This window comes from Mesoplodon bidens (assembly GCF_964165515.1).
Source record: "Mesoplodon bidens genome assembly, contig: HAP1_SCAFFOLD_81, whole genome shotgun sequence".
NCBI classification, from domain to species: Eukaryota; Metazoa; Chordata; class Mammalia; order Artiodactyla; family Ziphiidae; genus Mesoplodon; species Mesoplodon bidens.
This window is the reverse complement of record NW_027672552.1, coordinates 197,076-224,966: the sequence shown is the minus strand read 5'-3', so window position 1 is coordinate 224,966 and position 27,891 is coordinate 197,076. Positions and strand designations below refer to the sequence as shown.

The following is a 27,891-nucleotide window of genomic DNA, read 5'->3' as shown; positions in this document are numbered from 1 at the left end:
AAGGAATATGCTCCATTATCAAAATAATGTTAAATTATCTTGTTCACTTAACTTTAAATTGATAAACCATAAAATTTTAATGAGGAAAAGAGAGAGGAAGATTCACTCCCAATAATCAAAAGTATATGCAATAATAACATCTTGATCATAATCATTGTTTTTGACCTTTCCTAGCTCAAATAACTCAGCCACTTTTACATAGTTGCAGTGTAGAACCATTTTGTCACTAGTTAATTAGAACCAAATGCCCTGACAAGGTCTGATTCTTTCTTTATTCTCAGAGCTGTGAATCTTTTTTCTTCCTGGACCAAACTAAAGTGAACTTCGTTCCTGTCTGATATTTATCCAGCTTCAAAAGTGGAAGCACCTGAAGCTACTTTGTTCAAGGTAAGTGAACTAGATATCTGCAGTTAATATTTGTTTCTTTTAAATTTTAATCGATACAGGCATGTGTGGTCTTATATGAGGATGCATATAAAACAATGCTCAAAACAATGCTTTTATTACAGTAGCTAAGATTCACAGAAGGAACTGAAAATGCATGAGTGATATTCAACACCTCTATCTTTTTCTCTTGGGTTATGTCATTCTATAGGATGAAATAATGATGGTTAAAGTTTAATTCGTTTCTATGTTTTTTTTAACAACTTTATTGGAGTATAATTGCTTCACAGTGGTGTGCTAGTTTCTGCTCTATAACAAAGTGAATCAGCTATACGTACACATATATCCCCATATCTCCTCCCTCTTGCGTCTCCCTCCCACCCTCCCTTCCCCACCCCTCTAGGTGGTCACAAAGCACTGAGCTGATCTCCCTGTGCTATGCGGCTGCTTCCCACTAGCTATCTATTTGACATTTGATAGTGTATATATGTCCATGCCACACTCTCACTTCACCCAGCTTACCCTTCTCCCTCCCTGTGTCCTCAAGTCCATTCTCTACGTCTGTGTCTTTATTCCTGTCCTGTTCCTAGGTTCTTCACAACCCTTTTTTTTTTTTTTAGATTCCATATATATGTGTTAGCATATGGTATTTGTTTTTCTCTTTCTGACTTACTTCACTCTGTATGACAGACTCTAGGTCCATCCACCTCACTACAAATAACTCAATTTCGTTTCTTTTTATGGCTGAGTAATATTCCATTGTATATATGTGCCACATCTTCTTTATCCACTCATCTGTCGATGGACACTTAGGTCACTTCCATGTCCTGGCTATTGTAAATAGAGCTGCAATGAACATTGTGGTACATGACTCTTTTTGAATTATGGTTTTCTCAGGGTATATGCCCAGTAGTGGGATTGCTGGGCCATATGGTAGTTCTATTTTTCGTTTTTTAAGGAATCTCCATACTGTTCTCCATAGTGGCTGTATCAATTTACATTCCCACCAACAGTGCAAGAAGATTCCCTTTTCTCCACACCCTCTCCAGCATTTCTTGTTTCTAGATTGTTTGATGATGGCCCCTCTGACTGGTGTGAGGTGATACGTCATTGTAGTTTGGATTTGCATTTCTCTAATGATTAGTGATGTTGAGCATCCTTTCATGTGTTTGTTGGCAATCTGTATATCTTCTTTGGAGAAATGTCTATTTAGGTCTTCTCATTTTTGGATGGGGTTGTTTTTTTGATATTGAGCTGCATGAGCTGCTTGTAAACTTTGGAGATTAATCCTTTGTCAGTTGCTTCAAATATTTGCAAATATTTTCTCCCATTCTGAGGGTTGTCTTTTCATCTTGTTTATGGTTTCCTTTGCTGTGCAAAAGCTTTTAAGTTTCATTAGGTCTCATTTGTTTATTTTAGTTTTTATTTCCATTTGTCTAGGAGGTGGGTCAGAAAGGTTCTTGCTGTGATTTATGTCATAGAGTGTTCTGCCTAGGTTTTCCTCCCTTTCTATGGTTTTATTAGATAACTAACATCATAGGTTTTTCATGAGACGGACCCCTGAAATAAGTTTGAATTTCAGCACCGCCATTTGTCAGAGCTGTTAATTGTAGACAAGTCACTTACCTTTGCCAGCCTGTTTTCTCATCTGTTCCTCATGGAGTTGCTGTGAGGACCAAGTATTCTAATGTATGTGAGGTCAAAGGACAATGGTAGTAGTAGCAAGAGCTACAGATTAGCTGGAGTAGTAATTCTGTACAAGCTTTCCCTATATCCGCCCTAGGAAACTTGATGTAAAAGCAATTCCATTTTTCCCCAATGTTGAATGGGCCATATGGCTGGCTAGGCCCCCTCTTTCTTCACATTCCGCCTGTGTCCCTCAGGGATGTGTATGCGGTTGAACTGGTATCCTTCCAGGATGGAGGGAAACTGTTCTTCAGTTCAGGGTACACCTCTAGGAAACATGAGAATGACAAATAATAAAAAAGAACCAGCCCCAAATGCTGTCAAATTGTGAGTACAAAAGTAATGTTGGTTTTCATGTCGCTGAATTTTTTGTTAAAGGAATTAAATTCTAACAAAACTAGCTTTGGTCAAAGAAGTTGACCCAATTTCATACAAGAAATAAGGATGTTACTGGGAATTGAACAGTTTATTGCTAGAATAATAAAGACGACAAGAGGAAGAATTATGGTCTCTTTTGTTCTCTCTTGAATCCCAGCTAGTAAAGTTGTGCCTGGACTATAAGAGGTGCTCAGTATATAATTATTGAATAAATGAGTGAATGCTGCTAAAAAAAAGTAACAGGTGGACTTGGGCTGATTTTTAAGCATGATAAGTGTGCCATGTAAAATAAACTAGATAGAAGCAACATAGTTAAGCCAGGAAGCTGAAATTCCTCTTCTCTGAAGATCTCTAAGAGCAGGTTCAACTCCCATTTCTCCAAGATCCTGTCAGTTTACCTTTTGAAAAGAGGATAGGCCAGATATATTCTGAGGTTGAAAGGCTCTAGAACTCTCATGGAAAGTTCCATATATGTGTGAAAGGTCTTTCGTCATCTTGGAACTTGGAGAGCTTTGCCAGGCACCACAAATATTTATCCACAGTTAGTCTTTTACCCCCAATCATGCCTTAAGACAGATTTTCCTGCTACAGATCCATTTTGCTTCTGACACTCTTTTGTTGCAAGCCACCAGTTACCTGTGTGTGCAGGTGATAATGACCCCAGTGATATTTATTCATAGTTCACTTTTCCTTCACAGAAAGCAGGAAACAGTTCCTCATTAGTATCTGGGCCATATGTAAATAGCTGAATGACATTGTTGCTTTCTGTCCGCAAAGGAGAGAAATTTTGCTCAGGGTTTCACAGATAATACTGATTTTTTTGTGTCCCAGATCATGTTCAGGATATCATCATACATTGTGGTTCTACTTTCCTTTTGAAAATAATGTAGTAGATCAAAGTACTTATTTCTTTTATGTGAATAATGCCTTATTCATTTAAACTCCTAATATGAAACAAGAATATATATTAAAAGATTTCATGGAAATTTGGGGTAGAAAACAGTGCTCCTTTTATAAGCAATTGGAAATCAAATGGTAATTATTTTGAGAAAGAACTTTCTTATTACCATGGTGGGCTACTGACAATTGTTTAGGATAAGGTAACTAATAATTAAGTGACTATATTTGTTGCCCAAATCTCTGAAAATGGACAGGTTTCATGTTAAATGGTCTAATGTATATGAAGCCAAAGCACAATTTTTGTTGTTTTTCTGGTTTGATTACTTAATAGATACAGTACCAGAAACAAACCACAGCCTAGAAGCCCCCATCATAGCTAGAATACGTCTCAGGAAGACATAATTGGAAGATAAGTTTGAACCAATGAAACCCACAGAGCAGAAAGATACCATTACTGATTTAAAGATCATATATCTTATACACTTTAAGATAAAGTTGATGAATCTGAAGGACCCAGATCAGTAAAACCAATTTAGTCACATTGCATATGTAAAGAAAAGACAATGGGTCTAGTGAAACTAAGATGACTAACATAGCAAAAGACTTCAGTGCTCTCTAGTTTGCTTTGAAGGTATAATTTATGAAGATGCTTTAAGGTCATATGTAATACAAATGACAGTATTTCTAGAGATATATTTGTGCTCTGTAGGATTCATGAGTAATAATGCCTGGAGCACTCCAACAAAGGTAGTTGCATGAATTAATGGAGCAATCTGGGCATCAGTCCAATAAAAATGTTGGCTGAATGCTTCCTTGGGGGGAAAAGATGCTGAGAACAGGAGAGTTATAAGCAATTGATGCTGGTTAAATAGAACATCTTCCTTACTCTTTTCAGCTTGCTTCTGAACTAAGTCAGCTGTGTGTCTTTGAGAGAGGAAGAAGAAGACTTTAAGGGGCAAGTTTATTTTAATGCAAAGAGTCAATTTTCAAGTAACGTACTTCTTCTTGGGTAGACTGACCTGAGTATGAAAACCCAGGCTTACTAGCAAGCCCTTAGTTATAAAGTCTCTGCATTTAATGCTGATATCTCAGATTTATGCTGCACACTTCCTATAAGATCAAAGTACAATATGTAATTCTCAATTTCAATGCAACTACATATTTGAATAAATTTATTTTGTGTTGGGAACAGTGGGAAGAAATGGAGTCAGTTAACCAGGTCTAATAGGAAGAGTTCCCTTCTCTCTTGGCTTGAGGTCTTCCATGGGGACATAAAGAAATAAAAACTCTAGGCTCATAAGAACTTCTGTGTCCCACTTGCCAATCAAAAATAGAAGGCAACTGGTTGTCTTTAAGTGATTGGTAGTGGGCATGGAAGAAAAGAGCATGCTGTGGAATATCTGGGCTGGGTGGAGTGTCACATGCTTTTTAGAATTGGTCTGAAGGTCACTCTCTCCATTTATAGACATGGAATGGATGGAGACCAAATTCAGTGTCAGAATGTTTGAAATCCATCCTTATTCTATAACTTTCTAGCCATGTTACTCAGGGCAGGTGGCTTAACTTCTCTGAGGAGAAGTTTAACTTTTTAAATTTACACAATTGGAACAATAAAACTCTCCTCTGTGTCTTACAATCATTTCCTGAGACGCTATTGAAATAATGTATGCAGATGTGTTTTGCTGGTTGAGGAGAACTATGCCATTGTGAAGTGTGGACATTATTATTCTCTCTAATGGAAAGCTCCCTGAGGGTTTATACCGTTCATAAACCTCTTCCAGCTGCCTACTTTATTTCCCAAACCCTCCTCCTTTGGCTCTTCTTGTTGTTCTAATTACATCCAGGAGGACAACTCCATTAGGAATTAATGAGCTTTAGTACCTTCATTTGCCATCTGCTCCCCTCCCCCTTTTAACAAATGAAGGTGTGTCTCAGCCTCAAGACCTTATGTTGACTGTAGCCAGGCAGATGTAGCCAGCGTGATTCAGATGAGAAAGATTCTTTATTCCATGGTACCAAGGTCACATTTGGATTTGGTGCTGCTTTTGGAAGCCAGATGGCGACTGGAAGGTGAGAAGAGCCTCTGTTTAGAGCCCTGCTATGGAACACACTGGCCCCACTGGCATTCATTTATTCAAGCAGGCATTTATTCATTCAATTAACATTTACTGTGTCTGTTATATGCCAGACACTGTGCTAGATGGCAAGGATATAAAGTTGAATGAGACGGACTCTTTTCCTTGAATTGCTCACAGCCTACTGGAGGAGATAAATACATGTATCCAGGTAACTATAGTGCAATATTTGATGTGCTCTAATAGTCCTATAGCACTGAGTCTAGGTTCAGATATAGGGAAAGTTAGAAGAGCTGAATTGCTCTCACAATTGGGGCTTTTCAGAGAAAGGACTGTCTTCTCAGTTGCCTCCATGTCTATTAGCAAAAGGAACTGGTTTGTGGACCAGTAAGTATCTAGCTGATAACCCCCAATTGCACATCTCTCTTTTCCTTTATTCCTATGTCTGCTGTGTCCAGTTTGGGAATCACCTAGGACATAACTGCAATACTGGAAAGATTTGCAAATGTAGAGAATAATAATCTCCCCATCTCTATTTATAATAACTGTGTACCATCTATTGTTTAATGAAGAGGGTGGTAATTAGGGTCCTAATAGATAACAGATGGCACACAAAACTGTTACAAGGGTGTGAGTACAGCCCCATAGGAGGGATTGTGCAGGAATCTGGGGCTAGGAGCAGCTGAGCTGAGACAATCTCTATGTCCAAAGGGAAGAAGAGAGGGATCAGTTTCAGGACCCCAGCAGAAAAAGGACCCCTGGAGAATTGGTCTTCTTGAGAGGTACAGTAACCTTCAGTAAAAGGTCATAGTTAGCCCACTTGGAGGCTATCTAGCAGGGAGAAAGCCAGGGAAACAAATCCCCTGCCTTCACTTTCCTCCTCCCTCCCTCCCTCACATCTCTCTGATGCTCTCCATGGCCCAGACCCAGCTAGAAGTCTCAGGGGCTGGGATCCTGTCAACCTCACCCTTCCAGTTCACCAGAGAAGGGTGGAGAGGGGACCTGGGAGGGCAAACAGAAGATAACCACCCAGGAGAGATCAGGATCCTCACCTGTAACATGACTGTGTAAGAATGTAGACTTGCCTGCCCCCAAAAGTTATGTTAATTATGTATATATGCATATATATATGTGTGTGTGTGTGTGTGTGTATATATATAACATAACTTTTTATGCACATTTTATTATGCCTATATATACACATATATATGCACATATATACATGTGTGTTTTCTTAAAATAATAGCACACAAGTTCTGTACAGTAAGTCCCCTACATACAGACCTTCAAGTTGTGAACTTTCAAAGATGCAAACATGCATTCGCATGTCCAATCACGTAAGTTCAAGTGTCTGGGGTAAATTGTCACGTGCATGCATCTACGAGTGGTTGAGCTTTTGTGTAGTTTACAGAACTGTATAGAGGACAGTAGTACAGTATCTTTATTTCAAGCCCAGGCTGTCCAGAAGCAAGCGTAAAAGCATAGGTAAAGTAGCTGGTACTACTGTACTTTTCAGAGTACTGTACTGTAAGATTAAAAATGTTTTCTTTATTTTTTCTGTTTGTTTTGTATGTATTATTTGTGTGAAAAGTATTATAAACCTATTTCAGTCCCGTACTATATAGCCGAGTTGTTAGTTGGGTACCTAGGCTAACTTTGTTGGATTTGCAAACAATTTGGACTTAAGGAACGCGTTCTCGGAATGGAACTCATTTGTATGTAGGGGACTTATTGTTTAACTTTCTTACTTGAGATGCTTTACCAAACACTCTTTTTCTTTCCTTTTTTAAAATACTTTCTTAGTTATGGAAAATGTCAAACACACACATACATAATAAATCCCTAGATGCCCATTATTTTGCTTTAGTACTTATCAATTCATGACCAATCTTGTTTCATCATGCTCGCGTCCAATCTTCATAATCCTATGATTTTGAAATACATCCCATGTTTGGCTTTTGTTAGGCCAAAGGCATGTTAAAGCTATTTTTTTAAAATGAATCCCCTTTCTCAATCACAAATTAAGCATATATTTTTAAGAGCTGAATCATAGGCAGTAATTAATATATTTTAAAAGGTCAGTCAGCCTCTCTTAACCCTAGATTGTTTTAAAATGATAAATGATCGCAAAACACAATGAATAACATGATTTATATAACTGTTTACTGTGTTATAGTTTAAAAATACTGGCTTATACCTTTTTTTTACCTCTTTTTCTTTTCATTGTTTGGTAGTTAACTAAATTCCTAAATGACGATTTCTTCCGTTTTATTTATCCCCCACCCCTATATTGGGAACCTATCATGGGGTACCATTCAGTATATAGAACATTGTTCCCCTCTGATTTGTAATGTCCCATCTTCCATATATCAGATTTCAATACATGCATGGGCCTGTGTTGGGCACCTCTTTTTATTCTGTTGGTTTATTATTTTTTAAATCATTGTGCCAACATCATACTTTATAATATACTATAAAGTATCACTTTATAATAATTCTTCATATCTGGCGTTTGGAGTCTTTAGACGTATCCTAGCCTTTCTTGGCCCGCTCTTCCATATAAATAGGTTCAGCTTGTCAAACTCCATGGGGAAAAAATCCTATTGGTATATGGCAGTTGATTTCTAAAATGATCTGAACTACAAAACATATTTGTTGAGAACTTTGAAAGTTTTCTAGAAGTTTATGAACTGAAGGCTTCATGAGGCTTAAGACAAGCAGGAATAAAATATGATTTTCTCTTTGTGCATGTGAAGGCTTGATTAAAAGAAAAAGAATATATTTTTGTAATATTTGTGTGTCAAGCATAGGATCCCTATCTTTTTGTTTAATGTAGTTTTCTACTCACTTTAAGATCTTTCTTTGCAATATGGGCTCTCAGTGACTAAAAAGGCAAGGTTGAGAAGAAATGAGAAATGATTGACAGAAGATCTCAAGAGCTCAATGGTCTCAAAAAATATGCACCATGGACCCAAGGGGCAATGCATAGAAGGAATATATTAATTGGCTGGTGATTTGAAGATATTAATGATGAAGACCATGGCTGCAATACAACTGAGTCACCAGTCATTTAAAAATGTAGGATCTGAATGCTTAGGAATTGTATTAGTTATCTGTTTGCTGAGTAACAAATGAGTGGCTTAAAACAACCCAGGTTTTATGGGTCCGGAGTCCAGGCACTGGGTCCTCTGCTTGGGGTCTCACCAGGCTCTGATAAACGTGTTGGGTGGACCACATTTTCATGTGGACATCAGCCTGGGGGGGAATGCACTTCCATGCTCATTCAGGTCGTTGGCAGAATTCATATCCTGGTTGTTCCAAGACTGGGGTCCCCAGCTTTTTGCTGATTGTCACTGGAGGCCACCCCAGATCCTAGAGGCAATGCAGTTCCTCCCTGTGGGCTGCTTCGGTGTGGCTGCTTGCTTCAGCCAGCAAGGAGGGTCTCTGGCCTGTAGAAGGCCCGGTGCCTCTTTTATGAGCTTTCACCTGATTAAGGCCACACAGGATAATCTCCTTTTTGATTTACCCTTTTGACTTGGGACCTTTATAACATCTGCCAAACCCCTTCACCTTTGCCATACTCAACTGTTTAGAAAAAAGTCACAGGTCCTGTCTATGCTCAGAGGGAGGTGGTGATCATACAAGGTGTCAACACCAGGCGAACAGAGTCATAGGGCCACGCTAGAGGCTCTTTGCATAGGGCTAAAATAAAATGGCAGAAAAATTGTCATCTGTGGTCACAGTTCTGGCCACCTGGTTCTTTGAAAGGAAAGGGCGTTTCTGGGATGAGACCTGCAGAGGCAGAGGTGTTAGGGTGATGTGGGTGCAGCCCGTTTTGCCTTGTGTTTGTGAGAAGCAGAAGGAACACACATTGGCCTCCCCGAGCTTTCAGGGTATCTGTGCTGTAGGGCTTGGGAGCTTGCTGTGGGCTGTCTCCCCTTCAGAGCAGTAGATGTGGGGACGCAGCCACGTGGCTCTGACGGGCAGGCAACACGGATCTCCTTGCAGTCAGCAGCCCAGGAAAGAGTTAAGCCTTGGCTTTTGTACCTGAGCTAGGAGATTTTGATTAGATGCTTAATTGCTATTGGAACCTCGTGTGTAGGGTACACGCTTAGCGACCTGAGACAGTCAGAGACCGAATTTAGTACCTACTCTTAGGCCTGCTCCCAAGGACGAGAAGAAAAGGAGTTGTGAGGTACATTGTTGGCACAAACGCTGGGTGAACAATCACCTTCCTGGCCCAGCAGCAGTTTCCTGGTGCAGGTGATTCTGTGGCATTTGTGCTGTACAGCTCCCTTCACCTTTCTGGCCCCAGCCTGCAAAAAAATTCTGGCACAGCAGGGAATTAGTGCCTAATGGCAAGAGAAAAGGAAATTAGCATTTCCTAACAGCTAACCAAACACAAAAGCATCCCCCAGCCTTGCACGGAACACCTCTGACCATCCATCCCTCTATGGCCAAGCCCTGCACCTTACAATTTGTGCTTAATTATACAGGAAAAGAGAAATCTGTTTCTCTGGGAGAGCCTCTGAGAACCTGTTGGGGAAAGCTTTCAATTTTAATTACAGAAGAAATACTGGCTGAGGCAATGGTGAGAAGGAATTACCTTTCCTTTTCTTCTGATTTTGCAAAACAGCTGGCAGCAGACACTGGCACATAGAAGGTGTGTAGGAAATGTGGGTCCAATAAATGAATAAATATGTGAATGAAAAAACAACTGTGAAACACTTACACAAGAATATTCTTCTTTCAAAAGAATAATGAAAAATAATTTCATTCAATAAGAGTCATTCTTAGTTACTGATACATGACTCAGTAGTTCCCATTCAATTTAAAATGTTCCATTTTTTTCTGATACTTAACAAGTCATTAATTGAATGTTGCTCACTTTTAAGGCCAATCTGTGAGACATTATTTATCCTGTCTACTCTAAAGTTCCAGCATCAACGCAGGCGGGGCTTCACCATGTACTGATCATGGGACCTTGGCCTCTCATTGCCTCAGTTTTCTCATTTGTAACATGGGTATAATAATAGGCTTATTTCATAGGCCTATGAGGAGGAAAACCTCATATATATTTGTGTGTGTCTATATATATGTATTTAAACAGTGTCTTAGAATAGTGTCTGGCACATGATAAGCATTACAGAGTATTGACTGCTGCTCCTAGTACTGTTATTATGAGAACTAGCTGTTGAGAATAATCCTTCATATACTGGTTTATTCCACTCAAGATAAAGGAAACTAATAGAATATTAGAAATCAGATTAAACACAGAAAGCCAGTAAAATATACCAAGACAGAAGATGATGAGAGTGTAAAAGCATAGAAGAAAAAAAAACGGTTTTTGTTTTTGTTTTTCTTTTTTAAAGAAGGAAAAAGCCTAGAAATAGGACAAAAACTATTCGTTGGCTATACTGACATGGAGATCGCTGGTGACCTCCATAAGTAAAATTTCAGGACAGTGGGCAAAGAGATTACGGTGAGAGAAGTCAGATGGATGTAACTTATAGAGTAAATGGGACGTGAGGAAATGGAAACAATATATGAAGATAACAATTTTGAAAAGCTCAGACATGAATTGGCTAAAGAAGATATGCAGGGATTAGGGGAGGAGGGAGGCTTTCATGTTGCACGTATAGTTTTTAACATTTTAAGTTGGAGTTACTAGTCTAGAATGAGGTTGAATTTTGGCAAGAATCATTCATAAGGAGTAGATGGGCTGTAGAAAATGCAGTGCTGTGAAGTACTTGAGAAGATGAGAGGAAATGAAATGCTATCTGTAGTGCACATGGACTTTTAACTTTAACTCCTGTAGTAAAAGGGAATACAAAGATCAATGCAAATGCTAATGGATTAATGGATTTGGCAGTGGACTATTTACTGACTTCTGTGTTCTTAATGAGTTATGAAGCACCTCACCGGCTCAGAATGAAGGAAGTAGAGAGGATGGAGGAACATTTGAGGAGGGTAGGTAAAGCTTCTCAGAAAATAGTCCTTAAGGAGAATTAGAAAGAACGTACTATAAGTCAGAGCACTATTTCCAGTCTTGAAAATCCATTTGAAGCTGGTGATTATTAATTTATTGGAATACCAATTTGCCCTGCCACATGATTTTTCTCCAGCTACCTGGATATAAGTTACACAGAGGCAGAAGAGAGTGAGAGATAACAATCGAGAGAAAATACAATTAGTATTTTTTTTACCTTTTTCTACTTCCCCGCTCCAACTCTGGGGAGCCTTCATGGACATGGCTGCCCTCCCAGCCTCCAGCAGCACTCTGTTATCAAAGAATTCAAAGAAATGGAACATAGGTTTCCAACTTATTAATTTAGCAAAATGAAAAATTTTATATAATGTCTTCTGTTGGCAAAGATGTTTGCAATATAATTTGGTTCCATCTTTTCACAAGTAATTTGGCAATGTCTAGCAAGATAAAAATGTTAATAGCTTTTTACACATTAATTCTAATTCTAGATGCTTATGCCAATAAATACTTTATAATCCAGAAAATTATTATATAAAGATGCTCATTGTCATGTCATTTGCAATAACAAAAAATTAGAAACACCTTTACTTGTTAACAGTAGGAAAACAGTTTAGGAAATTATATCCACTTAGTAGAAAATTACACAGTTACTATAGTATAATTACAAGATGATGGAGCAAAATAGAATAATGCTTAATAAAGAAAGAATGAAGAAAGCTGACCTACAATTGTGTCTTCCTTATGACAGTAATTATGTAAACATATAAATATTTATTAAAACTTAAAACCAAAATAAGGTTTTAAAAGCTCTGTACCAGTAATGGGGATTTTATGTTTCTTTCAAAATATTTTTTAACATAACTCTTATAATTTTGTTTTTTCTACTCCTTTTCTTAAGAATTTCTGATTATTACTTCATTTTTCATTTCATAGTTTCAAATAAAGTCAGCAATTTTATCATCAGAGAAGATTAGACTTATTTGACAGTTCATAATTCCAAGTTATTTGGTTTAAAAAGACCATATACACTTGTAGGTGCTTTCAAAATAAAATTTCGAGAATTTTTTTTTTTTTTTTGCTCTGTCTTTCCTAGTATGGAGATTAAGCAAACTACCTAAAATTGCTAGCCATTCTTTTTTCATTTTTGGCATTTTATTCAGTTATTCACAGAAATGATAACCAATGAGTCTGCAGTTGCCTCTGCCAATTTCTTAAATCCTCTATTATCCACAATATGAAACCATACTAATATGAATGCTTCCAGTATTTTCAGAGCTCTTTAGTTATTATACTTGAGCATTCTGTATGAAGTATCTTATGTAAGTGTAAAATTTAGACTCAACTTCTGGAAGCTTTTCATTTCTTAGTTCAAAAGTGAGAGATGCTTAATCCAGCCATATGATTAACAATTACTTGTATAGTAAGAAGCTCCTAAATTATTGTTTTATGGATACCTGACAGTTTTCTTGCCATTTCTCAGAAGTTCTCTATTAAACACATTCTCTCTCTCTCTCTCTCTCTCTCTCTCTCTCTCTCTCTCACACACACACACACAGTGATTAAAAGCACAGACTTTGGCATTATGAAGTCTAAGGTTCAATTTCCAGTTCTGTAGTTTCTGGGCCACTTCACTTTAGGCAAGTAACCTAATGTCTCTGAACCTTGTTATTTTCATCTGTAAAATGGACATTATAATCATATCAGACAATCCTCAAAACATCCGTAATGATTTTAGAGTTTCAGAGTCAGGTACAAGCAGGCACTCAGTAAATGGCTAGTGCTTTTATCACTTTATTATTATTTAGCTCTTGATTTTCCTTGAGTCTGTGAGTCCCCATAATGAAACCTAATTTCCAGTAGATTAACACCTGTTTTCACCAAAAATTTTCACTGAGTTCATTACTTTCTGTGCAACCCAGATTAGTTTTCTGCCTTTTTTTCTGTGCCGTATGTAGGTGTTCAATAGATTTATTTAATAAATGTATGAATGCATGAATGCATAGATGAATTTTTAAATGCTTCTTTTTGAGAAGGTAGAAGAAATGTGACACAGTAGAACAGATAAGAAAATAGTCCATGGAAAAAATGGCAAAGTCACATATGTGCCCAGGGCCAGCCTAAGAAGAATTGCGTTTTTTTTTTTAAGGGAAAATGTGTTGAATAGCTTATTTTAATTATTTTTAAAAGTTAAGTACAGGGACTTCCCTGGCGGTCCAGTGGTTAAGACTTCGCCTTCCAATGCAGGGGGTGTGTGTTCAATCCCTAGTCGGGGAGCTATGGTCCCACATGCCTCGCAGCCAAAATACCAAAACATAAAACTGAAGGAGTATTGTAACAAATTCAATAAAGACTTTAAAAAGTGGTCCACATCAAAAGAAAAGTTAAGTACAAAAATTTGCTGCTGATTTACATATTTAGCACCAATAAAATAATGTGAGATTAGCTGTACTAAAACAGAAGGTTGAGCTACATTCGCATTAAGTGACATTATATAGTCTAATTTTGTGGAAAACTTCTGAGATGGCTGATAAAAAGTAAGATGGTGAGTGACCTTTGAGCAGAAAAAGACAGAAAGAGAAATGGCCTTTTCTACATTCTATTGTGCCTCTAAGTAAAATGCTTGGTCATCTAGCTACAAAGCTATATGTCATTTGGCTTTAGGCACCTACTGTGATTTACCTTGTGAAGATCAGATTTTGCCATGGAGAGGATTTGTAAAAGTATCACACATTCCAGTACCATTGGCAACCACAGCTACCAAAAACGCTAATTTAACTTGATGAACCTAATGTCAGATGATAGTATCATTTCTTGTGGGTGTTTTCGGAAAAGGTGGGTAGGAAATGTATACAAGTGAATACTTTGTTGACTGAAATAACAATTCATCATTTTGAAAACATTAAATACATTAAAGTTGTTATAGCATCAGGCGTTAATATTTCACTGTACTTTAGACATTGCCTACAATCAACGTTTTCTGCCCTTTGAAACAGAATCATGCTTGTGGTATGCATTAATCCTATAAAAGATTAAACACTGAAAAGAAATTCAGCCTTTAAAGACAATTTGCTTTGATTTATTCAGTGGGTTCTTCCAAAAAGTTAATACCAAGAATTATTGCTTGTTGAATTGGAGTTACAAATTCTTTCAGGGTTACTTAGTATTTTCTTTAATATGAGTATCAAGGAAGGTAAAGCAAATTTACATATTTTTTAGGAAATACAGGCACATACTCATAAAACAAGAAACACGATGTTTTTATAGACTTTATTTTTTAGAAATGTTTTAATTTTACAGAAAAATTGAGAAGATAGTATAAAGTGTTTCCATATACACTATACCCATTTCCCTCTATGATGATCCACTTCTATTAGTATGTTATATTGTTACAATCAATTAACAAATATTGATACATTATCATTTATTATAGCCCATCCATTAGTCCAGTTCCTTAGTTTTTACCTAATGTCCTTTTTCTATTCCAGGATTTCATCCAAAACATCACATTACCTTTAGTTGCCATGTTTCCTTAGGCTCCTCTTGGGTTTGATAGCTTCTCATATTTTCCTTGGATGATCTTGACAATTTTGAGTAGTTAGTTTTTTGTAGGATGCCCACTACTAGAATTTGTTTTATGCATTTTTCATGATAATATTGGGATTATGTGTTTTGGGGAGGAAGACCATAGAGTAGAAGGGTCATTCTGTCAGATCACATCAAGTGTACAAAGTATCAATATGCATTATGAATGCTGAGGTCGACCTTGATCACCAGGCTGTGGTAGTGTTTTTCAGGTTTCTCCATCGTAAGATTACTGTTTTCCCATTTTCATGCTGTACTTTTTGGAAGGAAGTCAATATGCTCAGCCCACAACTAAGGAATAGGGAGTTATGCTTAAGATGGAGTACTACATAAACTATTTGGAATTCTATTGCACTGGAGATTTATCTATTCTCCTGCATTTATTTATGTATCCAATTATTTATTTATATCAGAAGAACTCATGGATTTTTATTTTATACTTTGGGTTATAATCTAATTCTACTTCAGTAGAATTAGTTCCTCAAATTGCTCTAGTCCTGACCCTTGTGAACTCTTTTCAGTTGGCTCTTGTGCCACTCTGAGGTATCCCCATCCTATGTTTTTTTTTGGAACTTTCTGACACTATAAGATGGTCTTGTATATAAATCTTGTATATTTACTGCCCTAGTCCTAGAATCAGCTATTTCTTCAAGGATAACTAGGTCTTTTTAGTGGAGAACGGTATTAGACAGCAGGATCTGGGTGTAGGGTGTGCTAATTGCTGCTCGGATGTCATTGCTTCTAGATCTTGTCAGCTGACAGAGCAAAGAGATAATATGTGTGTACAAGACCCATGTATAGGCACATATCTATAAGTATCTCTCTACATAACCATGTGTATTAAGGTAATATGAAGCAATATTAAGCTAAACATGAACGTATATTGATGTTTCCAACTTTAATCTGTTACCACATAGATCATCTTAGCCTCATCTCTTGCTTATCTTTAAATTTCAACTCCAGCAAAACACTTGGCTTTTAGAAGTATGAAAATCAAATTGTAGCAACTTTGGGAAGCCACATCATCTAGCAGAATAATTCTTAAAGGGCAAGGTGTATATCATCAAATTTTAACTTACAGTCAGCAGTACTTTTTAACATCAGTAGGCCTCCAGACCTCTGCTTCCAAGAAGATGAAGTAGCCCATTTCTCCCAGGTTCTCCCACTTAAAACTAAAACCCTGAACATAACAACAAACAAACATAGGAAGACGCTGAAAGGTGGAAATGAGAAGGCAGACTTAACTAGGGACTTTGGGACTTGAGGAATAACATGGTGATGAGTCCCTTGTGTTTCCTGTTGCTTCCCATACATCCTGGAGAGGGTATTACAGGAACCCCCAATCAATAACCACCAACAGAACAACAGACAAAAAAGCTTCCGAAAAAAACACAAAACCCTGTTCCCCCTAGCCAAAGTATGAGGAAAGGGGTTGCTAAAGACAGAAGACCATTTGGGCAATAATATACACACTACTCGAGCCAAGTGCCAGTGGAATATACACACTACTCGAGCCAAGTGCCAGTGGAATATTGCACCCATCCCCTATGTCCTGTCGTTTCAGTTGGGCCAAGGTAGGATTTGATCTTCCACACCACCCCACTCCTGCCCTCCAGAAGAGCCAGCGCTCTGATTCCCCACCAGGGTTGTTTCAGTGTGGTCCAGTGGTGAGCTGAGCCTCCACCCCTTTCCATTAGCAAACAGACTTTAAAAGGTGGTGCCTGGGCTTCCCTGGTGGCGCAGTGTTTTAGAATCTGCCTGCCAATGCAGAGGACACAGGTTCGAGCCCTGGTCTGGGAAGATCCCACATGCCACGGAGCAGCTGAGCCCATGAGCCACAGCCACTGAGCCTGCGCTCTGCAAGAAGAGAGGCCGAAACAGTGAGAGGCCCGCACACCATGATGAAGAGTGGCACGCGCTCGCCGCAACGAGAGAAAGCCCTTGCACAGAAATGAAGACCCAACACAGCCAAATAAATAAATAAATTTACTTATTAAAAAAAAAAAGGTGGTGCCTGACAGGCTTGTAAACACTGGGCTGCCCTCACACAGTCGTGGGGTCCAATGGTGGGACATAGCGTCCATCTCTCCCTGACATCAATAAGAATAGGATGTTACAGGTTGGAGGGAGTAGGCACCCCACTAACCCCCAACACATGATGTCAGTGAGACCCAGTGGGGTGCTGAATCCCCATAACCATCCTGAGGCAGGGCTAGTTGGCAGTTCTCTTCCTCTTACCTTGGTGTCAGTGGGGCCAGCACGTAGCTGACCCTCTACCCACACCCGGCATCAACAAGAAGGAATGAAGTGGGAGGAAGGACAGCAAACACTTCACTTCTCCCCTCCCCTATGTCAAGAAATCTACTGGGGAGATGAACTTCCACTCCTACTAAAAGGCAACACAATGATACTAATGTTCCCACTTTTGGGGGGAAGGTGTCAGAAGGGCCAATAGGATAGCTGCACTTCTACTTGATCTGTCTGCAGTGAGACAATGTAAGTGCCCACTTTTGCTGGGGTATCGTCAGTAGGGCCCAATGGAAATCTGTACGTAATCCCCCAGTCCTCATACTACGCCTCAAATAGGATGACTTCCTTCTAAAAAGTAATAATAAAATTAAATGGGTTACAGAGTCATATAATAACTCACAATGTTTAGAATACAATGGAAAAATACTTATGACAACAAGAACCAGGAAATCACAGAATAAATGAGAAAAGACAATAAACATACACCAACACTGAGATAAAACATCTATTGAAATGATCAGACAAGGATTTTAAATAAGCTGTCACATAAGTGCTTCAATTAGCAATTATGTGTTCCTTGACAGAAATGGGAAAAATAGAAAATGTAAACAAAGAACTAGAAGCTATAACAATAAAAACAAATGAGAACAGTAGAACTAAAAAATACAACAATCAAAAAACTTTGCTCAAAAAAAAAAAAAAAAAACTTTGCTCAAGTAGACTGGAGATTACAAAGCATAGAATCATGAACTTAGAAGAGATCAATACAATGTACCAAATGTACAGAGAAAAATAGACTGAGGGGTAAAGATGGGAGAAAGAACAGGATCTCAAGAACCTGTAAACAGTAACAAAAGCACTAACATTCATATCATCAAAGTTCCAGAATGAAAACAGAGGGCAAGTAGGACTGACAAAGTATTCAAAGAAATCATGGCTAAAAAGTTCCCAATTTTTTAGAACACATAAACACAAATTCAAGAATCTAAACAAACCCAAAGAGGAGAAACGCAAAGATATCCTTGCCAAGACGCGTTACAACGAAACTTCTGAAAAGTAGAGACAAAAAAAATCTCGAAAGTGGACAGGAAGAAACGATGCATTACTTATTGAGAAACACCAATTCCAATGACAGCATATTTCTTGTCTAAAACTTTTTGAAATAATGCAACATAGCTTTCACCATCCATGAATTTCTTGAATCATATTTATGTTTCTAAACTATTTCTTGTATCAGGTGTTCACTTTGTACCAAGTTCATTGTCCTAAAATGGCACATACCAAAGTATCAAGAGGTTCCCTTATTCCTGATAAGCTGTGATTGGATGAAGAAGACCTTGTTACCCTGCCTGTCTGATTTTTATTATAATCAGATGTTAATCTGTACCAGTCTCCATATTCAAAATTCACCTTCAAAATTATATGTTATTTACATGATGGTTGTCTTTATTTCATTTAGCTAGTATCATGACCTTATAAATGCAGTTTTGGTCATTTTCTACTAAAACCTCATATTTATCTGTGTGGAAAACCATCTCCTACTTGTTTGCCCTCTTATAAACTCTTCCTGTAATTTAATCCTCATGAGCTTTATTTCCCCTAATTGTAATTACTTAATATTTTGTAAAACATTTAAGAGATCACTGGTATGCTCTTTTTTTCAATCATCTATACATTTAAACAGTGTGTTGCAATAAGAAATAGTACTGGTAATCAGAAGACCAGAGTCCTAGTTTTACTCGTAAAAATGAACTATATGTGCATTTAAATAAGTTTTATATAAGGTTATATAAGGTTTATTCTGATTCTAAAATTGTTATGATTATTTAGAAAAGGATGTTTGAAATATGGCATTATTCAAAACCAATAGAGGTTTGAAATCTATTAAAAATCTACAAAGAATTCAACTATTTCACCTTTTTCCCTGATTTGATATTAAACTGTAATCCTTCATCTTTCACTTAACAGCATGCTGTAGCTGCTGTTGACACAAAGACAAAATATAATGTCTAAATATTGTGTACTTGTTTTTTAAAAGAATACTTTTGTTTAAAATTGTCTTTTACATAGATTTTTGATTCCCTTTTCACAACTTTTCCATTCCCCATGCTACTGCAATCAATCACTCATGATAGAAAATTATTCTCTTTTCTGTTTGCTAAAGCTCTTTTTAAAATACCAAGTTTCAAATGATCATCAATTCAAGAAACTTTGGGAAATGAACCTCATCATTTTCAGAATGAATATTTTGTTTCACTGGCTACCAGGACACCATCCTCTCCTAGATTTTTCCCCTCCTCACTCACCATTCCTTGGCAGTCTCCCTTGGTGATGCCTCCCATCCCTCAATGTCTTTTAGAATGCCCTAAGGCTCATTCCTGGCCCCCTTCACTCTCCATCTACCTTAACTACTCATGAGTTTTAATCTAGTCCCATTACTTGAATGGGAAGATGACTTATGATTCCCCAATTCGTACTTCTAGCCCTAAGCACTCACCTAACCTCCAGACTCCTAATTCCAATTTCCCACTAAATATCTCCAATCTATGCATAATAGACATTTCAAACTTAGCAAATAAAACTAAATATTTTGCTTTGATCCATCCATTGCACTCCCGTTTTTCCTGGCTCCATAACTCATCCAGTTGCTCAGGCCAAAAATGTTAGATTCATCCTTGAACTCTCACTTTCCCACAATTCCTGTGTCCAGTGCATCAGAAATTCTTGCCAGTCTAACTTGAAAATACATCCTGAATCCACCTACCTCTCACCTTACTCTTGCCGTCTTTACTTACTCCAAGCCATCATTGCTTGCCTCATCTAATGCAATAGGCAGCCTCTTCCACAACCTCCTTGCTTCCTCCCCTCTTGCCCCAATCCTTATAGTCTATAACCAATACAATAGCCAGAATAATCACAAAAAAAACATGAATCATATCACATTATTTCCCAAAACCTGTTCCCATCACTTTAGAATAAAAATTAAACTTTTTACCTGTCCCACATGCTTTATTCAGTATTTCTTCTGCCCTACTCTCCAAGCTCGTTTACTACTACTCTTCTCTCACACACACATCCAGATTTTCTTTCTGCAGTGGCTTTCCCAACATCAGGGCCTTTGCACTTGCTATTCCCTAAAACCTGGAAGGTTTAAAAAATCTGTAAGGTTCCTCCAAGCAAGATCTTAGAAGGTATTTACATTTCATTTTGTAGAGACATTTGGTAGAAGACATTTTTGCAAAAGATAGATACATTTTACTTTGGCGGCTATTCACACATCTGGCAATTTCCAAGTTGGTTAAATAACAAATGTGAATTGATGAAGCTAAAATAAAAGAACTGTTGTTGGTGAGACCTATGTGTTTTAAACCGTGAACTTTGAGGAATTGTAGACATGCAAACTCCACCATGGTTTCAGTGTTAATGTGTGAGAATTAGCTAAGGTATTTTCCAAATACTCATTACTCTCTAAAGAGCTTCTGAGCAGGAAATCAGAACAGGGCCTGTGGACCTGAATTTTATCTAGTACCACAGTTGATTCTGTTGCAGGTGGTTTTCAGTCAGCCCTTTGAGAGACACCAAGCTGGGGTATTTGCCCAGATATGATTACCAATGGTCATGCAAGTCACCAATGAGATACAATCGAGAATCAACAAATGACTGAAAAGAGTGACAAAAGAAGAAGAGGATCCAGTAAGGATCAGTAGAGACGCTATCCCAAGCACTCTTGGCTAGGAGTTTTACACATCCATTCATATAAATGGATGATAGTTAACAGCCAAATGGCACTGCACATTTTTTTAAGTTGCTGAGTATTAAAGTGTATGGCTAAGCATCATAAGTTTTGTTAAATTATATTTTGGTTGCTATAAAATTAGGTGTACATTGTGTGTCATAGATGTAGGGATACAGATGTGTAAATATATGTCATTGTTTCAGTTCTTCAGCTGATACTTCATAATGTCTTTGCAACTTCTAAATGAAGGGCCTCTTCAAATATTGTTTAGAAAGGAAAGATACCTGTTCATCCCTGTCCACCTCCCTTTCTTCATCCCCTTCCTTGTCCCTTCCCTTTTTTTTTTATATCTTTATTGGAGTATAACTGCTTTATAGTGTTGTGATCCCTTCCCTTCTTGAACAAATTAGTCCATTAAGTGAGGTAAAATAACCCTTTGTCAGCATGGGGGAGGTGGGCATTCAAGGAACCAAATGACTTGGCATTGGGTCTCAGAGTCTGAGAAAGGGGAGAGGATGTCTGCATAAGGGAGCCTGGAGTTGACTGCTGAAGTCTGATTCGTGTGAAAGGGCATCCACATGAGGAAGTGGCCTTGGCAACCACTGTGTACAGATTGTCCTAACCCGTGCCAGGTGGAGAAAATGTGTGGGTGGGAAAGTGGCAGCTACAAGAATTTACTTAAATACAGGAAGATTGATCAAATAATTAAGGATATTAAGAATATGGTAATCAGTGTTATTTTAATATCTGTGGAGGGAGTTAAAATATGAAAAGGGCAAAAACTAGAATGAAAGGGTGTTGAAAGGGAATGGAGGATGTTAATGTGAACACATGATTTTCAATATAGAGACATTATAGAAAAAACATAGACTATATGTATGCATATGTTTATGAATGTGTTTGTGAATATGTGTAAATGGTTATGAATATGTGTTTTCATATGTGTGTATGTATATATGTACATAAATCCCCTAGCTCTGCCTATTGAGAGTACCTGGGACCACTGCTTTCCAAGAGCAATGAATACACCTAGTGTCCAGATCTTGGTTTCTAAATACAGCTCTCCAACTGAAGGAACTAAAGGTCTTTGGAGAAATGGCTGATTCTAGAACCGCTACAGGGAAAATATAAGATGACCCTAGAACATATTATTGTTTCAAGAAGTAAGGGATCAGCCATAAAAAGAAGCGAAATTGAGTTATTTGTAGTGAGGTGGATGGACCTAGAGTCTGTCATACAGAGTGAAGTAAGTCAGAAAGAGAAAGACAAATACCGTATGCTAACACATATATATGGAATCTAAAAAAAAAAAAAATGTCATGAAGAACCTAGGGGTAAGACGGGAATAAAGACACAGACCTACTAGAGAATGGACTTAAGGATATGGGGAGGGGGAAGGATAAGCTGTGACAAAGTGAGAGAGTGGCATGGACATATATACACTAGCAAACGTAAAATAGATAGCTAGTGGGAAGCAGCCGCATAGCACAGGGAGATCAGTTTGGTGCTTTGTGACCTAGAGGGGTGGGATTGGGATGGTGGGAAGGAGAGCGATGCAAGATGGAAGAGATATGAGGATACATGTATAACTGATTCACTTTGTTATAAAGCAGAAACTAACACACCATTGTAAAACAAGTATACTCCAATAAAGATGTTAAAAAAAAAAGAAGGGAGTTATCACAGAATAATTGGGAAACATCAAAGGATATAGAAGCCAAACTGAAGGGGTTTCCACTGGACAAATCTTGAACAATCTCAGCCTCAAAATAAATAATGGCAGAAATGTATTATACTCAATTGAATAAAATAGGAGTCTATGAGTTCATACTGATTTAAATAATTAAATTGAGTAAATTATGTTTGATGAGGAACAGGATATTTACATAATTACAAAGTGCCTTACCACAAAAATTATTAATAATGAAGGAGAAAAAAATAACTTTACAATGGAGAAGACTGGGTGATACACCTTAATCAAATGAGTCACATGATATTCCAGTAAGGTTACAGGTTAAAAGTTTGCCAAAATTGTTTGATAGGAAGCAGTGAGAAGAACAGAGCTTCACCACTGTGTTATTCCTGCCAACTACACATATCCTGAATAATCATCAGACAAATACAAACAGCTAAATCCTACAAAATAACTGATCCATATTCTTTAAAACTTTCTAGTTCATGAGATTCAAGGGAAGCCTGAGAAAATTTTCCAGATTAAAAAACTAAAGAGACAGGACAACTAGATGCAACATGTGACACTGGGCTGATCCTTTTATTATGAAGGACATGATGGGGATAATTGACAAAACTTGAAAGGGGTCTGAGGATTAGTAGCTCTGTGGTCATGTGTCAGTGTTAATTTCCTTATTTTCATGATTATATTTGGATATGTGTTTGTAGGAAATACTAGAGGATTTGGGGGAGACATTGCATTGTGTTAGCAACTACTCTCAAATGGTTTGGGAAATAAATTATTTTTATTGTCATTTCAAGCTTTCTTTAATTTTCGAGATTGTTAAAAGAAGGCAAAAAAAAGAGGAGTAACCCTCCTTTTCCTGGCGACTGCCATAGTTAAAAGCTCAGTTTACAATGGTGGTCAGTTTTTCAGTCTATTTGTGCTAATTTCTGTTACTAACAACATAGCATCTTATTTTCTATTTGAGGTTTTTGGATTTTTCCGAATTATGCTTTTGCTTTTTATTCGATCAAATGTCTATGAATTTGATAAAGTCCTCGGTATTAACACAAAATCAGTAAGATTCATAAAAATAAAAATAAGTTCTTGGAGAAATTTATAAATTTCTACCTGCATTCAAATTGGAGTAAGTTGGCAAGAAATTTATAAGGGGAAAATACTATAAGGAGCACTCCCATTCAGAAACTCAAAATGGTTGCACGTGTTTATCTTGTAAGAGGTCTGTGATGAAACAGCAGGATGAAGGCTATATGTCCAAACTTAAATGCAATCTTTTAAATCGCCTTTCGTGTCAGGCCATGTAAGAACTGGGCAATTCAAGAAGTAAATTAGAACAATTCTTATTTTCAATAATTTCTTAGGTCAACACTTAGAATAATGAAAGACTTATCTTTAACTCCAAGAAATCTGGACAGTTATTAAAGCAAATGTGTTGTCCTACTGGCCTACACCTGGTTACAAACAGCAGTACGACTTCAGAAAACCCTGGACACTGAGTGGGCTTTCTAACTATAGCTTTTTCTTTCTATGAAGGTGTTTTACAAGAATGCTATCTTTTGTGAAAATGTGGCCTTTAGAAAGGGTACACTAAGGTCTGTGACTTTTAGACCTAGAAAAGATTTGAAATATTTTCTTAGCCTGGGAATCCACATTTTAGAGGCATAGAAAGAGAAACCCAATGAAATTAAATATTTTGCCCACCATCAAATGGCAAACAAGTAATAACGACAGCACTCAAGCCTCTGTCTTCTAAATCCATTGAATGCAGCATAAATAGATTTCAATAACTGCTGATTTTCATTGTCCTCAACACTACATTTCTTCTGTGCCTTATCCCTCTTCTTTTAAGAGGGATGACAACATTATCTGCAAACTTTATCTATAACTATTTTTTTTTAATTTTGCTGTTTTGTAAACTTTTTGTTTCTATGTTGAAAACGTGTAAGGACATTTACCTTCTTTCTTGAAACACCTTTGCCTGCATTTATCACATTTTATTGTTGAACTATCGTGTAGCAATAAGTACAAAAGCGCCTCTAGTAGAGGAGATAATATCAGAGGCAACAAGGCGTGTGTATGGGGGGGCGGGGTTAGAGTTGACATACCTTAAGGGAGATGAGGAGAGAGGGAAGAGAATAGAAAGTTTATTTATTTGAAAAAATAGGGCAAGTTAGAGAATTTTGGCTAAACTTAATACAATATAGCTTTCCTTAACTTAAATTCCGGGTTAACTTCCACTCTTTACATTGCCACAGACTAGGGAATAAACAAAGCAAAAAGATTTTTGGTACCACCATTTTGTGTTAATTTCATAAAGATTTCTACAAGACTTTTAAAAAATAAATTGCAAAACGAAAGTCTTGTCTTTAGCTTATTTTCCCTGCATGCTTGCACTTTAATAAGTTGATAAATGGCATTTAAACTCAATAGTTATGATTAATTCTGTCCCACAATTTTTAAAAGCACTGGGGATTGTGTGCGTGTGCATGTGCCCACCTTTACAACCAGTAAAATAAAGTTCTTGATCCAGAAATGATTATCACTTAGACTATTGAATAAAATCAGATATGATAGAGGGGCCAGCTGTTGGTAGGTTTAAAAGTCACCCTAGGTGATTAATTCATGCAGCAGTGTTGCACGTCTCTCTTTAGATGAAGCACTTAGAAGTAGAACCAAGCATGGATCTAATTTCATATCTGAGATGTGTTTTATTTAGAGTTCTTTGGCAAGTGCTTGCTCTATGTGTTTTTATAGTCTTTGGTTGTGCTATAAAAATGTCAAAATTATGAATTAACAGATATGCAAAAGTGAAATCCTAGAAGATAGGATAAACATGAAGTCCTCTAATTATCACTCAAATAAGTTTGGTTGACACAGAACTGGGAATCAGATAAAGACATTAATAATTCATAATGCTGAAGTTAAAATCTTCTAGTTACAGTACAAAAGAAATCCTAATTTGTACCACAAGGTAATGAATTCAGTACTTTTCATTTGTTAAACATTTGCTTATTACCCTGCACCGTGCATATAAAACTGTTCCCAAATTTGGAGGGCAAACAGGAAAAACAGACACTCTCTACCCTCAAGTTGTTTATACTGCAGTCAGTGAAATTTCTCTACTTTGAGATCTTTTAATTCCTCAGCTCATTGTAACATCTTCTTCAGATGAATTGTTTTTTATTTGTTAAAACCAATGTTTAGCACTTGAAATAGTTTCCTCAATGTTCCTGATAGTGAAATAGAGTCATCATGGTAATTTCCAATACTAATTATAGAGTTGATAGGAGAAATGCTCAAGATTGATAGTAAAGTGATTTCAATAATCTACAAAATGTCTTGAGGTTTCCCAGATAACAACTTGTCTCCCAGACAAAAATGCACTTATTATTTATCTTCCAAGCTTATAAAAATTTTTGTACTTTAATCATATAGAGATTTTACAACATCTTTTCATTCATATTTTAAGATATTTTGTTCAGTAGATTATCTCATTTAGAAACTATTGATTTATATATACATACTATGTAAATATTAGTATACATTTCCCAATGACTAGATTAGTGCTTTCTTAACTACTTAAATTTGTTTAATTCATATTGTTGTTCTTCAGCATTTCTTTTACTCACTGGAGCCTATCCTACTGACTTCAAAAAGCCTGAAAAATCTGAAAATCCCATTTAAAGTAACTGTATGGAAAATCTTTAAAATAACATATAATAATGGTAGAGAAGAAGTGTATTGAACATTGTGCTGAGATTATTCCATTAATAAAGAGATTAATCAATAATTCTAATATTCAGACATATAATCAAAATGAAAAACAATCATAATACTGAGCAATGACATTTTCAATAAAGGGAGATATTAAATATTGTATAGGAAACTAGAATCTGCAAAGCAGACAAGTTGGCAATGATTATACATATATTTAAAATATGTTGAAACAGTCATAGACAGTTTTTCTTTTTGGCTGAAAAGAGGCATATTGAAGTGTTTAAGCACTACTTCAACTGAAAGAGATATTTAGACACTATACAGAAAACACGATTGCAGAAGAGCAGATATTAGCAGGTGTGTGAATGTGTATGTCTTTTTTGTGTGTGTGTGGTACGCGGGCTTCTCGCTGCTGTGGCCTCTCCCGTTGCGGAGCACAGGCTCCGGATGCGCAGGCTCAGCGGCCATGGCGCACGGACCCAGCCGCTCCGCGGCATGTGGGATCTTCCCAAACCGGGGCACGAACCCGTGTCCCTTGCATCGGCAGGCGGACTCTCAACCACTGCGCCACCAGGGAAGCCCGTGTATGTCTTTAATTAATGTATTTTCATTCATTCAAAAAGGGAAGAATGCCAAATTTACTTTAAAGGTGGCATTGTGGTATGTTAAAGTTCCATTCTTAGACTTTTGCTGCTGTTGCTGTTCCTTTAGTATTCACCAAAGAGTACCGTCCTGTCATTTATCCAAGTTAGAAATCTAGGAGCAATCCTAGGATTCTCATTATAGGGTCCACTACCTTCATGCTCCCCCCTCAATAAGTAACACATTCTTGGCTCTCCTATATAGGAAAGCTCTCTCCAATGTACGCCTGCTGTGTCACTCTCCGGGTCCAGCATCTCTGCCTCAGCCTCCCATTGAAGTCACTTCTAGTTCATTCTGTGCAGGGCCATTTTTAAACCTTCCTCAGTCCTAGGCAATTGCCCTTTTAGAAGCTTTACCCTAAATGTTATCAAATGCATTAAAATGTGCCCAAGTCACATATCCAATATAATTTATAGATAACTATATGAAAGCTGAGTAACATTGCTGTTGTAGTAATATTAGTTGAAAATATTAATTACACAAGTTTTGATCTCCATTTTGCAGATTTGTTTTCATATTCTGGAGCCCTTTTTTTCAGGTTCCAAACAATTTTCTAAGTCCTTCTCAAACTCCTAGTCCCTAGTGAGTGTGCTTTTACTGTCACAGGGTTGAACAGCCCAGACAGCAAGATGTCTGAAGATGAAGACCATCACAGGGATGAGTAAATCAGATACGTGGAAGTTGGAATGCAAAGTGTTTGTAGAAAAAAATATACAAATCAAGGAAGAAATTGCAGTGTCAATTAATATGATGTATATCAGATGATAGTATTAAAAAGCCAGGTGAAAATAAAATAACTTAATAATGTACCTATTTGTCTGATTGTTTACTAGTGATATACTGCTCAGTGTAAGGT

At 37.2% G+C, this 27,891-nt stretch overlaps 1 long non-coding RNA gene across 1 annotated transcript in view; it reads left to right on the top strand.

Annotated features, from left to right (window-relative positions):
• Positions 1 to 211: 211 nt before the first annotated feature.
• The window catches only part of LOC308610034, a 36,097-nt gene continuing 8,417 nt past the window's right edge, over positions 212 to 27,891 (top strand). The window contains exon 1 of the long non-coding RNA XR_014014392.1: positions 212 to 387. This is a non-coding gene — a long non-coding RNA (uncharacterized lncRNA). The remainder of the gene's footprint in view (positions 388 to 27,891) is intronic.